This window comes from Danaus plexippus, unplaced genomic scaffold (assembly GCF_018135715.1).
Source record: "Danaus plexippus unplaced genomic scaffold, MEX_DaPlex mxdp_45, whole genome shotgun sequence".
NCBI classification, from domain to species: domain Eukaryota; kingdom Metazoa; phylum Arthropoda; class Insecta; order Lepidoptera; family Nymphalidae; genus Danaus; species Danaus plexippus.
The window spans coordinates 147,452-165,059 of record NW_026869865.1 but is presented as its reverse complement, the minus strand read 5'-3'; positions in this window follow the sequence as shown (position 1 = coordinate 165,059).

Sequence of the window (17,608 nt, the reverse complement as noted above, 5' to 3'; positions counted from 1 at the left end):
ATCCAATGAATACCATTTTAGTTGCCTTTGAGTCGAATTTCTTGACTTTCTCTTTAGGTTTATGAACCATTGCTTCACATCCAAAGATCTTCAAATGGGTGATATCAGGCTTTTTGCCTGTCCAGATTTCTTCAGGTGATCGGAACCCCAGTGCTCTAGTCGGGCAGCGGTTTGTAATGTATGCTGCTGTGGACACTGCTTCTGCCCAAAACTGCTTTTGTAATTTAGCATTTAATAACATACACCGTGCTCGTTCTAGTAAGGTGCGATTCATGCTTTCAGCTCACCCATTTTGTTCTGGTGTGTAAGGTGTAGATGTTGGATGAGTAATTCCATTATTTATTAGAAAGGATTTAAACTCATTACTTAAATATTCTCTCCCATTATCTGTGCGAAGGGTCTTTATTGATAAATTAAGTTGATTTTCAACTATGGCTTTGAATTCTTTAAATTTATCAAAAACATCTGACTTATTCTTTATTAAATAAACAAATACTTTCCTGGAATAGTCATCGATGAAGGTAACAAAGTAATGTGTTCCTCCCAGTGACTGAACCTCCATGGGGCCACAGACATCCGAGTGTATGAGTTCTAATAAGCCTTTTGCTCTGCAACCTTCTGAAGGAAATGGATTTCTTGACTGCTTTCCCTCCAAACATGAAATACATACAACTTTGTCTTTGTTTTCAATTTTTACCCCTGTACTTTCTGATAATTTATTTAGGTCTTCAAAGTTTAAATGTGCCATCCTTTGATGCCATAAGTAAGCGTCACTACTTTTAACTGTAGATATGTATGCTGAAACTTGATGTGTTTTGAGCCGGTACATATTATTTGTCAGTTTTGCTTCTGCCACTTGTTTATTCATTTTATTAAATATTCTGCAACCTTCTTTGTCAAATTGTACATGACAACCATTCTTTATTATTTGACTTACTGAAAGTAGGTTGGTGGCCAACTCAGGAACATAAAGAACATTGTTTACTTCAATCACTTCAGATTTGCCACTTTGGTCAGCAACATTTAGTTTCACTTTACCACATGCTTTCACAGTGAGTTTCTTGTCATCAGCCACTTTAATAGTATCAACCAGAGGTGGTATTTCATCATAGAGCCAGTCACGGTGCATTGTGAGATGCATTGATGCTCCCGAGTCTACATACCAGCCATTGTCATTACTCATTGATGCTGAAAATACTGCCACATAGCCGGAGTTCTCATTTGACTTTTGTTCCTTTTTCTTGCTTCTACAGTACTTGCTTACATGCCCATACTTGTTGCAGATAAAACACCTTGGACCTTTATTTGCTTTACTTGATTTGTCTGAAGTTTGTTTGGCATTCTGCGAGATAATTTTACTTCTGTTAACATACAGCGCAGCATTATCTGACTTTCTAACGTCTTGTAACGAATGTAGTGGCCTGGTTTGTCCATTGTGTGTTCACACACTGCTGACTTCTACGCACGCCTGTTTTTGATATCTGAGATGTCACATCTACTATACAGGCCACTACATTCGGTTTGATAAACCTCAAATCCTCGCTCGGGAAGACAAGTATATACCGAGATTAATTCGCGAGGCTATTGAAATTAAAAAACATCCCAATTTCAAAAGAGAAGATGGCTGGAATCTATCAAACACCTGGGACCCCGTTCTTAAAAATATAAAATCCCATGTCCGAAACCACACCGCAGGACCTCAAGACACCGTGAGCGCATTCTGCCGGCATCCAGAGCGGTACGCCAGAAAATTAAGAAATCGATGGCGGTAGATAATAAATAACAAGGACCAACTGACAGACACTCACACCTCGTCTGCCCGTGATCACGGTTGCTGCAAAGTAACCGTAACGTCGGGATTATGTAGTTTTTAAATAATAAAATCCGCGTAGTAAATCCGAATAACACTAGTTTCATTACAGTGGAATTCTGTTGTCGGAGGTCATCGACCAGGTTCAAATACAACTCATCTCTTCATATTATTACATGATTGACTGAATATTTCTTGTGGTATCTCAATTTGCTTGTCATTTTTTATCCATACATTAGTTGGCTGTTTATTATAACAAAGGAATAGACATTTACTTTATATAAGGAAAATGTTTTATTTATACAATAACATATGTAGTTAATGTATATGTTAAAAGGCTTGGCTTGGAAGAAATCCAGAGGAAATATTTCAGGAGTGCATAGTGTGTAGTGAATGTCGAGGGTAATTGAACATTTTTTAAATAAAAAAAAATTACTTTTGGTGTAAAAGTAGTTTGTGTTGTATTGAAATGACAAAAACAGAAAGTATAAGAAAGTCCTTTTATTCACATATACAATTTTCTTTCACGATTTTTTTTTACAAAATGATTGATCAATTAAACAGAAAATATAATTTGATGCAACATTCATAACTTAACAAACGTATTTTGAATCTAAGGTTATTATTCACTAATTGTTGGACACGTTTTTAATGATTAGCAAATTGGTAATAAAATGAAATAATGCACACACGACTTGTTCGTGAATGGGATGAACGAAGACACTACAAGAAGCGTTACTACAAGGTTTCGAAAAATTTATTATTTATTTATTTATTTTTACTTATTCTCCTGGAATACAAAAGGTATACTGATAATTTATAGGACCAGGAATAGTGCAAGTCCGCTAAACGTCACTAATACTTTAAAGGATTTTTTTTCACAATTACTAATAAATTAAACTCATAAATAACTTTTTGCAGCTCTTTGTGTTGCCAACATAAAATTATTGAATCTAGATATTGAAGAGATACTCAATACAAGTTGTTATTGATTATAACACATTCTATATTTATTAATATTATTTATTGTAATGTTGCATAACCTGCATTAACTTAGTACTGGGATAAATAGATGTCGATTTGTATTTTGAAAGTATAAAAACTGGCTTCAATCATTTTTACTAAAATAAATAATGAATAAAAATCATTAAGATTTTGAATTTACATCACAACCGTAATCCGCTGGTCCCGACCGAATGATTTTAATGGTTTAATTGGAGTTATCTATGGACGGGACGGAGACTGAGTGAGTGGCAACCCTAACTTCGAAGACGGTAAGTCAGTTAAATATATAAGTTACTTTACCAACTGCAGTTTCTGATAACCGTTACACAGTTCTCCGGTCAACAATTTCTACAGTCCATCGATGGATTAATTGCCTTTGTGAGTTTCAGCTTGGTTTATAAATACTATCTTACTAACAACTCCATCTACTGCCAAAGAGCTTAGCTTACTTTACATCGCCATCTAATGTCAAGAAGGTTCTTTTTTTAACATTGTCATCTATTGTCGAAAAGCTTAATTTTGTTTAACATTCCCATCTATTGTTGAAAAGATTAAGTTTTCCATGAGAACGCCATCTATTATCAGAAAGCCTAAGTTTGCTTTACAGTACCATCTATTGTCGAAAAGCTTAATATTGTTTAACATTCCCATCTATTGTTGAAAAGATTAAGTTTTCCATAGGAACGCCATCTATTATCAGAAAGCCTAAGTTTGCTTTACAGTACCATCTATTGTCGAAAAGCTTAATTTTGTTTAAAATTTCCATCTATTGTTGAAAAGATTAAGTTTTCCATGAGAACGCCATCTATTATCAGAAAGCCTAAGTTTGCTTTACAGTACCATCTATTGTCAAAAGCTTAATTTTAACAACGCCATCTATTGCCGAAAGAATTCTTTTATTCGCCTTGCCATCTCTTGTCAAGAAGTCATAGATTTTTATAAACACCATCTATTGTGAAGAGACTTGGTTGTCAACCCCCTCTGTTGTCCAGAGGCTTTATTGTAGTTTAAGATCTCTATCTATTGTCAGATGTTTTCCTTATATTGTTTTCTATTTACCTTTTCATAAAAAAGAGCTTTGCCATATTTGTAAAACGCTTTGGAGCCGTTATATATATAACATATATATATAATATATTATATCATTAGTAGGGCAATTTGAAGATTACTCATCGATAAAATTTATAGTTTATCACGATTAAAAGAAATTCTTTTGGTATTTTTTTTCATTTTAGTTGGTTATTATTTCTTTATTGACAAAACTAGGTTGCAATACTTTAAAGTGTTTTAGCATTAATATTGTTCACTTCGCTTAGATCTTCTTGTCATTTGTTCGGGGTAGTAAATAACTTTAGACTTCAAAGAATATTCTTATTTCCTTACTAAGATTACTTATAGCCTGTATGATATAGCAATATAATGAATATCCCATAATTTTAGCAGTTATATTGCAAGAAATCAAACTTTGTCACTTGTATTTTTTGTTTATACAGGGCTTTAATAAAAATAAATTAATTCTTTTAGCCATGTAACCCAAAAAAAATATTTGATTATTTTGAAATTAATGATATGGAAATTGCATAATTTATTAAAAAAGTAACGAGTAAATATTTAAGAGAATTTAAATAATCTTAAAAAACCAACAATAACCTCTAGAAGGGGCATTACTTTTGCTTAGTTGTACACGAGTTAAGACACTTTATTTTAACAGCTCTTATCTATTGTAGTGTTTTCCTAATAATAAAATTGTTTCCTAAAAAAAATATCCTCACAATAAACAATCAGGACGCCAACCCCTCCGTACTGTCTCATGAAAAGCATTAGAGCTGAATGTATGTAAAAAAGGTATGTATATTCAATTATTTACTCAATTTAGGAAAGTTTGTTTTTGTAGGACGTTAAGTAAACTGAATTATATATATTAAAAACGATGTAATAATGTTTCAAACTCCCAATGAGATTTTAGGTCAATAAAATTATTGTTTTTTTACATTCATTAAATTTATATAATAAAATGAAATTAAAGGTAAGACACAAAAAAAAAAGATTTATTAATATTTACAACATTTTTATAAATGTGCTTAATATTAAACACACAAAATTATAAATTCATGTAACAATAATTTTACTTCATTTATCTTGTTTCGTCACTAACACCGGGGGAAGTTCTATCCTTATATAATTAACTATTGATTCTTTAATACACACACGTCTTTTTTGTCAACATATTAAATGAGAAATCCTTTGAAGAACAGTGAAGTAATGAAATAATAACACTATCATTAAAAACAAAACCGCTAACACGAGGTGATTTAATATAATACAAGTTAGTGGAACGGGCAAGGTCGAGTCAGATTGCTAGTTGCTAGGTTTGGAAGCATGTTGCTGCGCCTTTAACATTTATCTTTAGGACTCAGAAACCTTACGAAGATGTCCGAATGTTACGAAGACTACTTTAGTAAGTCTTTGTTTCAAATTGCTTATTTTATAAAGTGCTTATCTTAAAAGAACCAAAGGTAGTTTTCATGGTTCTCTCTCTCTGCCTGGCTCGGGGCTTTCTCTAATTTTGCCTCCTCTCGACAGAGGGCGGAGGTGACCACTGGTCTGCCCATCAGGACTACACTTCCAATGTTGGGCCTTTCTGAAGATAAGACTCCATTCTCCTCTGGAGACAACTGTGTCCTTTTCTCTGTAATGCAACTATCGCTGCGTTGTCTCGCTAGTTGGTGAGATAGTCTATTAAAAACCCATGGAACTACCATACTCTAAGCCACAATTATCACTATTAATAATTAATCAACATATAAAACAGGGAACAAATAGATAGAAAGTAGACTACTTCCTGTTGGTCCAGAACCACACAAGCACTAAAACACGTGTAGTGCTAAAGTGTTACAAATTAAAAGTTACTTAAATATTAGATAAAACAAACAGATGAGTTGTTTAAAGTAATGTATAAAAACTAAAACTCTTAACATTGTAGAAATTAAGAAAAATAAGAAAAGAAATAAAAAAAGTGGAGGAAACTTGACGATAATAGAACTTATAAGCAACGCACACGACCGAAGAGGACGAAGGGGGCAGCTGGAATCTCGTTAATCCATTAACGCACGACACTAATTATATTTCCTGACCTGCCTCCAACCAACCGCAAAATGATTAGCGCCATCGTAACGGCAGAACACTTTCAAATCCCTATCTCCCTTTAATGAAGAAGGTGCTCCGAGATTGTGTAAGTCGTCATCAGAATTGGTACGCGAGATATTCTCATAGGGAACTTTGCTTACGTCCTAAGATCAATTAGTACGTTTGTAAGGTCTCGCACCACGAGGATCCTGCAGCAACCTTAGTCCACAGGATTTTAGAGATTCCACCCGAAGTTGCCGAAGAGACTGCGGTCATCTGGTTGAACCTTGTCCAGTTCGTGTGGCTTCCCCTCAGTACTAAGCAAGGTATTAATTCGAACAACGGATTTCCCAAACCCAGGAGCGATTTCATCTCCCCTGCGGAATCACCGCTCCATACACCTCGCCAAGAGAGGGGACATGAGGTCGAGCGAACACACAATGGGCGTGATAATCCCAGTCTACCTGCAACCAACTCCTCGTTGCTTCCGTACTTGCTACGTTTAGCCCGGTGAGCAACATCAAGCGGTCGCTGGCCCGAGAATACCTGTGCGTCCACTATAACCCTGACACCCTCTCTACAGGCCATGAAGTGGGGTTCCGACGACCTATGTAGGTCCTGAACTCAGGACCCGTATAGACAGTCCACCCTTTTCGGGTCATCGACTCTGCGACGGACCTGACGACACAATCATGGCGTTCGATGCGTGCGCCGTGCGTTCTGAAGCACTGCTGAATGGTGTGAGCCGTCGTCTCTCCGACGTCCTCTCGATACCCGGACTCGGGAGGGGAGGGCGTTTATATGGCAGTGAACGAACTGCAGGAAGTCTCATCCGCTTCACTGCCTTCTTCGCTCCTTCAACCACTTTGCGGAAGAGGGATTCGGGAATGACTCACTAAGCTAGTAGCATTCCGTGGAATCGTGCAGTGCCTCCATTACTCCATTACTGCGACTTTTGGTGAACTTTCCCAACGTCTTATAAGCCCAGCTTAACTTTTTAAGTATCCGTTCTGATCTGAGGGCGGCTTTATCAACAGACCATCTCGACCAACCTACTGAACTACTAGGACCTCCACAATATGCGTTCGGTCGTCCACGAACGATATAGTCCTATAATCGTAGGCGAGGCAGGGAAGTACAGGGACAACCTATCGGTGTGTAAACTAAAAACATCAGCAGAAGTACTCGCCACGAATGCAGCCCCTCCATCTAAGGGGAGGCAAGAGTGTGATCGATGTCTCAATTGAATACTATGTGTATAACAGGAGACAATCTAATGTTTCTTTACTGTGCTGTCACATCGTCTCATAGATAGGTTATAACCCTTTTTTTTTTTTTTGATGACGCAGGAAACTCTTTTTACGAGCCGTCTCACCGGCCTTGGTGGGGCCGGAGAGGATGTGTGAGACTCGACCTGGGCAGGTCCCTACTCACTAAAACCACTGCGAAAGCCATCGGCCGCTAAGTTGGTGCACCCCGGATCTGTCAGCGACAGGGCACACCAGCGACTGGCCGGTCCTGGCAAAGACCGGACTTACTCCCTCGGAGAAAGGGGGCGATCCCGGCAATTAGGACCACCCCGACGACGCCGGGCTTTCACAGGAGCCGGGTTACCAGCCCGACCCCAGCCCGGGGCGCTGGGGCGCTATTGGAGGAGGCGTTGATATCGCCTCCGGCGCGCCCCCGTCCGTCGTCTGCGGAGGGAGGGTGCATCAGCCGCAACCTCCCGTTCCCGCTCAGATGCCTCCTTCGTGGACATGACCGTCTCACAGAAGGAGGACACCGCCATCCAGGACCTGTCACTCTCGAGCATCTTCTCCGCGACACTCGAAAGCGACAAGCCCACTCCGCCGAGTGCCGCCACAAGGTCTTGGCGCTGCGCAGCCCATCTCGGGCACACCTCGAGGGTGTGCTGGGCTGAGTCCACCGCAGCGCTGCACTCATGGCAGCCTCCTTCCGGCTCTCTCCTGGCCACCCGACACAAGTAGTCACCGAAGCAGCCGTGCCCGGTGAAAACCTGCGTCAGACGGAAAGTGAGAGGCTTGCGTTTCCGCCTCATCCAACGCTCTAGGACCGGACGGAGCGCAGCCGTAGTACGTTTACCGTACGGCTGGCTCGCCAGGTCCTCCCCCCACTCCCGCATAAGGCGCGACTCCCCCTGCCGGCGAACCGCCCGGATCTCCTCTGTCGAAGGGTTCTCTCCGAGAGCCCTCCTACCCGAGACGTAAGAGAACACCTCGGCGAGAACCGACGCCACAAGATCCCAAGGCGGATCGCCGGCAAGAGCCGTCGCTGCAGCCCAGGAGACCGTACGGTACCCCCTAACCACCCTCACCGCGGGCGCCCTTTGCGCCGAGTGCAGAAGGGCCTTGACCCCGCGGCTCATCGGGCGATCAGCCCAAACGGGAGCACCGTACGTGGCTATACTCCGACAGACCCCAGAGTATAGCCGCCTGTAAGCTGCGCTGGGACCTCCGAGGTTCGGGAGGAATTTCCCCAGCGCACCTGCCGTCCTCATGACCTTCGGCCCCAACTCTCTGAAATGGGGCACGAAGGTCCACCCTCCGTCAAGGGTGAGCCCCAGATATTTCATGGCAGGGCTCACCCTGACCCTCCCTCCTCCTATGAGGAGGGTGGCACCCGGCGGGGGTCCTTTCCGCCCAGTCAGATAGGTTATAACCCTAAGCCATTCTCATTCAGATGCTGACGGCTTCTCCTAGTACTTGCATTGTTCCAAATGTCGAGGAAATCCGGTTTACATCAGCGACAACCTCGAGGTAGTTCCTCACATCCTGCTAAAATTCCCGGAATTGCATCTTAAAGGAGTCGAATTAGAAAAAAAAAACGATAACATTCTTGAGGTCGACACATTAAACACGACGAGAAGATCAAAAGGATCTTAGCTATTTATTGATTATTGATTGATATCGAAATAAATAAATAAATAGATTATTGTTAATAGTAGTAAGAAGGATGTATAACAAATGTAATATATAAATACATAAGTGAAAAACTGAGATGAGCAAGAAGCGAATATTACATTAGTAATAAATATAATTGTAGGTTTGCAAAAATACACAGAATAGATAAGAAAGATAGATGTGAAATAAGAATAGTATCTTAATATATTATGTATCAATATAGTATAATACTGATAGCTTTAAATTTTTTAATGCCATAAAAAAGAGCTTAAGAGGAGAAAAACTAGAGGAAAAGTGTGCGATGGCAGGTGCTTTTTAAATAAATGTACTTTTATATCACCTAGTAGGCTAAGGAATTTTCTCATTATCATCTTGTCACGTTAAGCATCCTGAGCCAGTCTTCCGATATTATTCAAAAGTCTATACACCAGACACCGGCCGCATCTCATACCTAACGGTCTTAAAGGTACTTTCACCCGTGAAGCACCATCGAAGGGACAGAACATTTATCCTTGCATCACGACCTTTGATCCTGCAAGCAGAACTAGCTTTTCAGACGTGGGCTAGAGCTGGGAGTCGCCCACGCTTTCACTCGGTGCGGTTTCCGTAGAATCCACGCATCGTGGCTGCTGGGGGGGACCTCACCCCATAGCCAACACCTGGCTCACGCTCTCAACGGGTGCAGTGAGGGACAACGTTATAACAGACACCTCTTAATATAAAGTTAATGAAACAATAAAATTCATTCCTTTGGTTATAATTAAATTGACATAAATATATAAAGCAACAAAAAAACATAAATTATTTTGCAATAAATGTAACAACTTAAACGATCATATTGACCTTTTAAAGTTTAGTAGTAAATTCTGAAACATTCTCTCAAATTCTCCATGTAAAGAATTAAACATTAAGAAACGCTAGGAACACAGGACATCCTTCAGAAACAAGATTCTTTAATATTAGATTTAGAATATCTTTTTTAATACATAATAATAAACAACATGTCTCCTGGTCAAACAAATCTTATACTTTCAATACAAAATCATGTCAGAATACCGGATACTTAAGTAGTATATCTGGTTGTAGGGAGATATTTTTTTAAATAAAAAAAATAAACCGTTTCATTACGTATATATTCATCTATACATTACTTTTATAATCATTGGTACACAACGAGGAATAAACCATCCCAGCTTTAGAAAAACCAGCTTTGGAATGGCGCGGAGGTGAGCACATTAAAGCAAAAGAGCGCGCAACAAACAGGCCGGTACAAATTTTGGCGCTAAAATCTGGGCGAATACTTTTGACTATTCTTCGGCTATTTAGGGGGCTCGACGAATATTCGTTATATAGCCGTAACGTTATAACGTTGCAAGCTTAAATTAGATGTGTGTTCTAGCTAACAGCTAGCGACATCTATCCGCTGTTATGTGTTACTTTAAACAATATACAACTGATATGAGATGTGCCACGGTAAATATATTTTGGATAATTTTTTTTAAATAAACAACAACTAATTTGTTTACTACTAACTCACTAATTTCATTTCGCACAAATGTATGATAAGTAGAAGAACAAAAGTATGTAGAAGTCAAGAAACATTCAATAAAAAATTCAAAGTCAAGATTACAATAAGAAAACCTTACATCAGAACTCCATAGATGGCGTTGTAAATATTTTTACAAAATTCGTGAACATCACCTGTTGAAATAAAAAAGCATTTGATTGAAATAGAAATAAAAAAATCGTAAAATGAGATAAAATTTAAATAAGTCTAATTGAGTAAAAAATGTATTGATTTAGATTCCCGGACAAAAAAATACTTTGTGAATAAAATATATTTCTGTTATAAGAACAGGTATATTCATCACATGGAATGAAAGTTTTTATTGTATTTTATTGAATATGATCACGCAATTGAGTAATAAATATCTAATAATGTTTTTAATTGTAACTACGTGTCTGTTTTAAAGCTCGTTTTGTCTCTGATGAGGGTTTAAAGTATATTTTACTTCCAGTGAGTATAACTTAATATATCCTTAATACAATATAACTTAAAAAAATAAATAAATGAAAGTTACGTAAAGAAAGACGCAAATAAATGATGACAATATTATTAACTATAATAAATTACAGAAATCCAGACCAGGTATAATGATTTGATTAATATCAAACTACCCACCATAATATATTATATAGTATTCTTAGAAACAAGGTAAGAATTGACTTTTAAAAAAATAACATTCGATACAATTCCACCGCTAATTTATTAAATTTACACAAAAATAAAAACAATTCTAAATGAATAACTTTCAACTATCTTGATTTAAACTAATCGTTAAATGAAATCCGAATATAACACAATCGAAAGATTTAAACACACTTCTAGAATCTACTAACGACTAAACTATCACACCAACGCGCGTTACGAACGAAAAAAGAGCCCTGATGTCCTCTGACAACTGCTTATATGTCGTTTGAGTCTCTCCTACCCTCTCATATTCCTACATTGATTCTCTCCTACCCTCTCATATTCCTACAGTATATATTATTCAACTGAGAAACAAACGCCGCCCGACTGATTTAACATTGAAGACGGGCGATAAGAAAATAATATCAACAAAAAATTACTAAATTACAGCTCAGAATTGAACTTCTTTATGTTAAATTGATGTAAAGTCTTCATTACTGAAGGGCATCGCAACAAATGGTTTTCTTTTGAAAGTAATAACATGTTCACGATTATTAAATAACGTAATAATTAATCTACCATTTGATTGATTTAATTTAAAGAATACATTATATATAATGATCCCCTAATGTAATACTCAGTCACGTACGTACTCACCAGCTCTTTAGAAGATTTAAAATGTGTCCGTTTATATTTACAGTTCTAAATTATTCGTAAAGTACTTTGATCACTGCCGTGAAATAAAATTTAGCGTGTATTATAAATTACTGTTATTGGAAAAGCTAAACAAATACAAATAACTACATTATTAAGAATATTAGTAAAGATTTTTTCCGATTTGCAACTCGACACGTTTAACAACGACAATGTCGATGAGCTAATGTTGTAATCGAGATTACGTCTTGACCTTGGAAATGTCATAGAGAATATTAATTTATGAAATTGAGAAAAAATATTTTTAAAATATGATTTTTTTATATATGTAATTGTTTCGAAAATTGTAATATTTATTTATCCAAGTGCAGTATTGAGGGATTCTGATATTTAATATGAAACAACAGACACAAAGAATGTTTTATCTTTAATAATCATTTATTACCAGAAAAGCTTTAAGAAGAAGAAGAAAAATGAAATTGTTTTAGAATGTGTGGAGAAACTAGGAAGTAAATAATCTTATTTGATATAACAATATACATAAATAAAAACATCGTACGCATTCATATACTTCTGTTGGTAAATAAGTAATGGGTTCACATACAGGAAAATGTTTTTTTTTTATCATTTCCATAGAGACTGGAGCCAGAAGAGGTACTTTAGGAATATCATTTAAAAAAAAAAAACAGCTTTAGAGAACAAACACATGCAACCATGTATACAAATCCGTTATTGTATTTGTGTATTTGTGGTCTCTGCTATTCACACTCGTCACATTTTAAAGTCTATACCCAGCCAATAATTGATTTAAGTTTAAATTTCATTATTCAATCAATTTAAAATCAATTTACAGAATGTCGAAAAAAAAATAAAATTAATTAATTTCTTCGATTTAGATTAAAGTCAAGATCTAGATTAAAAATAAAATAAACAATATAAGGAGCGGTTATTTAAATACAGGTATTAATATAAAAATAAACTATAATTCTTTAATAAAAACATGCTACCAGAACTATAAGACATCGTCCAATTTTGTGAAGACGTAAAGAATTTTTTATTTAGTTGTTCACAGGCTTTTAATTTTATATTTATAACTATTAGGATATTGAGGTCATTTGGAATAATGGTAATTAATATTAAATACCATTATTTCAAATAAAGCGAATAGTATTAGTAGCCATTGGGGGCAATTTCTCGGTATCCGTTGCAGTAGAAAAAACAAGCTTACCATAATCTTTTTTTTGGTTAAATTCGTTCCATTCAGAACAGGCAAAGAGAACAAAGCCCATACAGCCATGTCTTTTGTATTTTGTGTCTTAAATATTTTTATATATCAGGCCGGAGCCATGTCTTATTCTTATTTTTTTTTATTGAATCATGTTTTTTTAAATTAGGCCGGAGCCATGTCTTATTCTTATTTTTTTTTAAATGAATCATGTTTTTTTTATATTAGGCCGAAGCCATGTCTTATTCTTATTTTTTTTTAAATGAATCATGTTTTTTTTATATTAGGCCGAAGCCATGTCTTATTCTTATTTTTTTTTAATTGAATCATGTTTTTTTAAATTAGGCCGAAGCCATGTCTTCTTTTAAAATATATTTTTTTGTCAAATTCTTGTATTATCACATTCCGTCTTTTTCCAATGTCAAATCCTTGTAATGTCATTTTTGGTACATTTCATTTGTCAAGATCAATATACTTAACGATCAAATCCTGAAAATAGCTGAAATAGCTGAAAAACAAATATCTCAAACAAAACAAACAAATTAGTATTATATACATATGTACAAATAACAATTAGATTTCATTTATAGTAGAAACAATAAAGCCATAAACTGCCGAGAAGCATTCTTGACTGCTTAATATTTGCTGAAGGGAGCGCGGGATATCTTCAGCAGTTTTAAAAATACTTAAAAGTTGATCTACAAGGACCATCCTTTGAATACTAAACTGTGGACAATCAAAAAATATATGTTCAAGGGTTCCATCAGCACTATTGCAATATGTACAAGTTGAAGAGTCAAAAACACCGATCCTAAAAAGGTGAGCACCAAAACTACAATGTCCTAGACGCAAACGACAGATTGTGGTATAATACTTTCTATTGATATAGTTGTTACCCCGGGTAAACCAGGGGGAAGAGATCTTTTTCTTTATTGTAGCTAGCCATTTTCCTTTTACCTTTACGACCTGATGCCATAAGTTATAAAATTCTTCCTGTAATGTGAGTTTGAAAAGAGATAGAGCGTCTGAAGAAGGAATTGGGAAATTTAAAAAGCTATTACTTAATTGATTGTGGGCCGGGTTTGTAATAAATTTTGCTAAATAATCTGCTTGCTCATTACCATTCACACCAATGTGGGCTGGTGTCCAGAAGAGGACTATTTGCTTGTTTTGTGACAGCAAGTGATACAACTCCCTTAATTTATATATAATATAGTTAGTTTTTGAATTTAATTGTGGATTTTGTAATGCCATTAATAAGCTTAAACTGTCCGTTATTATAATCCACTTTTGGTGAGTCTGTGTTTGAATGTGCTCCATAGCTGTGTATACAGCTATGGATTCAGCTGAGTATATGCTTGTGAGTGGATTCAGCCTATGCCCAAATCCACTTTTGACCTGACTATCATAGACAGCTATAGAGACTGCTTCATTATTCCTAGACCCATCTGTATATATCTGATGATATCCCTGCCACCTATCAAGTTCCCTATAAATGTCTTCCTTATACTTTAAAATTTTTTTAACTACAATTTTAATCTGAATAAATTTAGATTTGTATGACCCAGAGTAACAAGGCCATACTATGCTGGAAAAAATGTTGTGTTCATTAAAAATTTGTTCTGTTTCAGAAAAACCTTGCAACAGATAAGAATTAATATTGGCAGTCCTGTTATTAGTGTGCCTCAGTTTAACAAGAAGTGGATGATTACTAATGGAGAGCAGCCTTGCAAAAAATTTTGATTGTAAGTATTTAAACCTAAGTGCCAATGGAGGTATATTACATTCCACCTGCATTGACACTATGGGAGTAGTTCGCATCGCACCCATTATAATACGCAAACATTTGTTTTGTATCTTTTCTAATTTATCCACTATAGTACCTACTCCTGCAAAACAAAAGTAAGCATATTCAAAATGACTCCTCACTAACGATTTATACAATGTTAATAAAATCCTTGGATCAGCACCCCAATATGTGCCTGTCAAAGATTTTAAAACATTACAAGCATTTAAAGCACGAGCTTCTAGGATTTCAGCATACTTATTCCATCTAGAATTGTTTGAAAAAATAACACCTAAAAACTTTACAGACCTATCTACAGACATTACATTATTATTGAACAAAATATTGACATTCCTATTTCTAATAGCCTTTTTTGAGAAGACAACAACTTTACTTTTGTCAATGCTGACCTCTAGCCCAAGGCTATCAAAATAGTTCTTTAGTTTCTGGAGTGCAACGTTGAGGACTGATTGTACATGTAACAGACTAGTATCAGAACAATAAACAACTAAATCATCTGCAAACTGCAGATTAGAAACTTCACTCCCCAGTATTGAATTTAGCTGATGTATGAATAGGATAAAGAGTAGAGGGCTCAATACACCATCCTGTGATACACCCCTACAAGAATACCTTGGACCAAATAACCGATTGTTAACCTTAACAAACACTTTTCTGTAGTTCAAAAAATTAAAAATCCAATTTACAACTTTTCCAGGTACCTGTAGTGATAATAAAATTGAGGATAGTTTTTCCAGATTTACATTATTGAATGCCCCTACAATGTCTAAAAAAACTCCAACTAATACTTTATTCTCGGAACGAGCATCGTGGATATCCAGACAGAGATGACGTAAACTCTCACAAGCAGAACGACCACAACGAAAGCCGAACTGATTGTGAGGTAAAAGATTATTACTTTCTATGTGAAAAATTAGTCTCTGTTTTATTAATTGTTCGAAAATTTTTCCAACGCAGGAACTAAGCGTAATGGGACGATAAGAATCAGCCAAATTTGAGCCTTTGCCAGGTTTTAATATTGGTACCAGACAGTCAGTTTTCCAATCCTCTGGGATAATAGAAGACGACCATAGACTATTTAACAACCTTAGGAAAATAGATAGATTTTGAACATTTAAAAGTTTAAACATTCTATAGGAAAGCCAATCCAGGCCACATGAGGAATCTGTTCTAGAAGCTAATGCAGACTTTAACTCTTGTAAAGTAAAACGACCAATCATGTATGAATTATCAGTATTTACTCCAAGATCATTATCTATACTTATCTGTTGTGAAACAGTATCAGGTGTGTATTTATATAAAAATGTCTGAACCCAATTGAGGTCAGAAAATAGATTAAAACTTGAAAAGCTTTTTTTGAATTTTCTCATTTTAGCCCAAATGCGACTTATTGATGTCAAACGATTTATTGAGGAGCAGAATTCAGACCAACTTTTGCGACGTTCTTCTTTTAGAGTACGTTTTTTGAAGGCTTGTGCACGCTTGAAAATAATGTAATTTTGACTATTAAGACTAGTTTTGAAATTAATGTACGCGTTCTTGCAGTCTTCTACTACTTTTGAACATTTGGCATTCCACCGAGGTACTTGACGCCTCTTTCTAGGACGGTTATTACTACTATCAGTTGTATTATGGTTTAAGCTAGGTCCAGAAAATTCGATTGCCGATAGAATAATTGCACAAAACTTTCTGTATGAATCGAGCAGATCACAGTTGTCAATCTCAAAGTTCATTAACATTTCATTAACAATTTGTTCATAATTATCCCAATTTACTAATTTCAGGTTGCTGTGAAAAGGAATGTTGTTCGAGGAAATAGAGGGTTCATGTTCGTCTCTTACGAGAGTAAATCTTGTGATAGTGGGCAGATGATAACTGCCTAAAGATTCCTGATGAACTTGCCATTCACAAGAAAGAAACAAAGAAGAAGATACCATAGTTAAATCTAGACTGTTCGGTTTCCAAATATGAGAGCCTATAGTTGTCGGTTGACCATTATTTAAAAGTATTAAGTCATTGCCATCCATGGAATCCATAATAGCTCTGCCCCGAGAATCTATACGACTACAACCCCAGAAAGTATGATGGGCATTAAAATCGCCTGCAATTATTAACGGTTTCGGAATAGTGTACAATAAACGATCTAACTTCGCCTTTTCAAAACCAGGAAAACTATTACCAGGACTATAAAAACTAACCAAAGAAATGGATTTACGTTTTAGTTTAATAACAATTACTACATTTTGTAACGAATCATCGTAAAAAGTATCGAGCTTAGAGAAATTTATACCATTTTTAATTAATATTGCTACGCCGTTATGGTCATTACCGCAGTCATTCCTAATAATGGTATAACCACGTATATTAAATTGAATGCTTGGCTTGAGCCAAGTTTCTGAAATAAGAGCAACATGTATATTATTTTGGTATAAAAAATTTTGGAACTCAAGTCTGTCACTTAACAGACTTTGAGCGTTCCACTGTACGATATTTAAGATTCGATGGTTGAATGTGACGATTTGCTATTTTTATTCTGAATGGTTTCTTTAATAGCTGAGCTAATAAATTGTGAACTTATACTAATATTTTGAGTTTTATTTAAAGTAATAACTTTTACAATAGATTCAGTTAGTAGAGTCATCGCTTCAGAGTTTGAAAGTATGGCTTGGATTACTTCTTGACTATTCAGATGTTTGTTTAATGATGGAAAATTTAATGGATTTTTTAAGGTGTCAGCGTAAGACTCGGGTTTACTGTTTGCAATTTTCTTTTGTCTTATAGGGCACTGGCCAGAGATGGCAATGTGATTGCCATTGCAATTAATGCACTTAGCTTTTTCAATATTAACCTTGCATTCTTTGAAAGAATG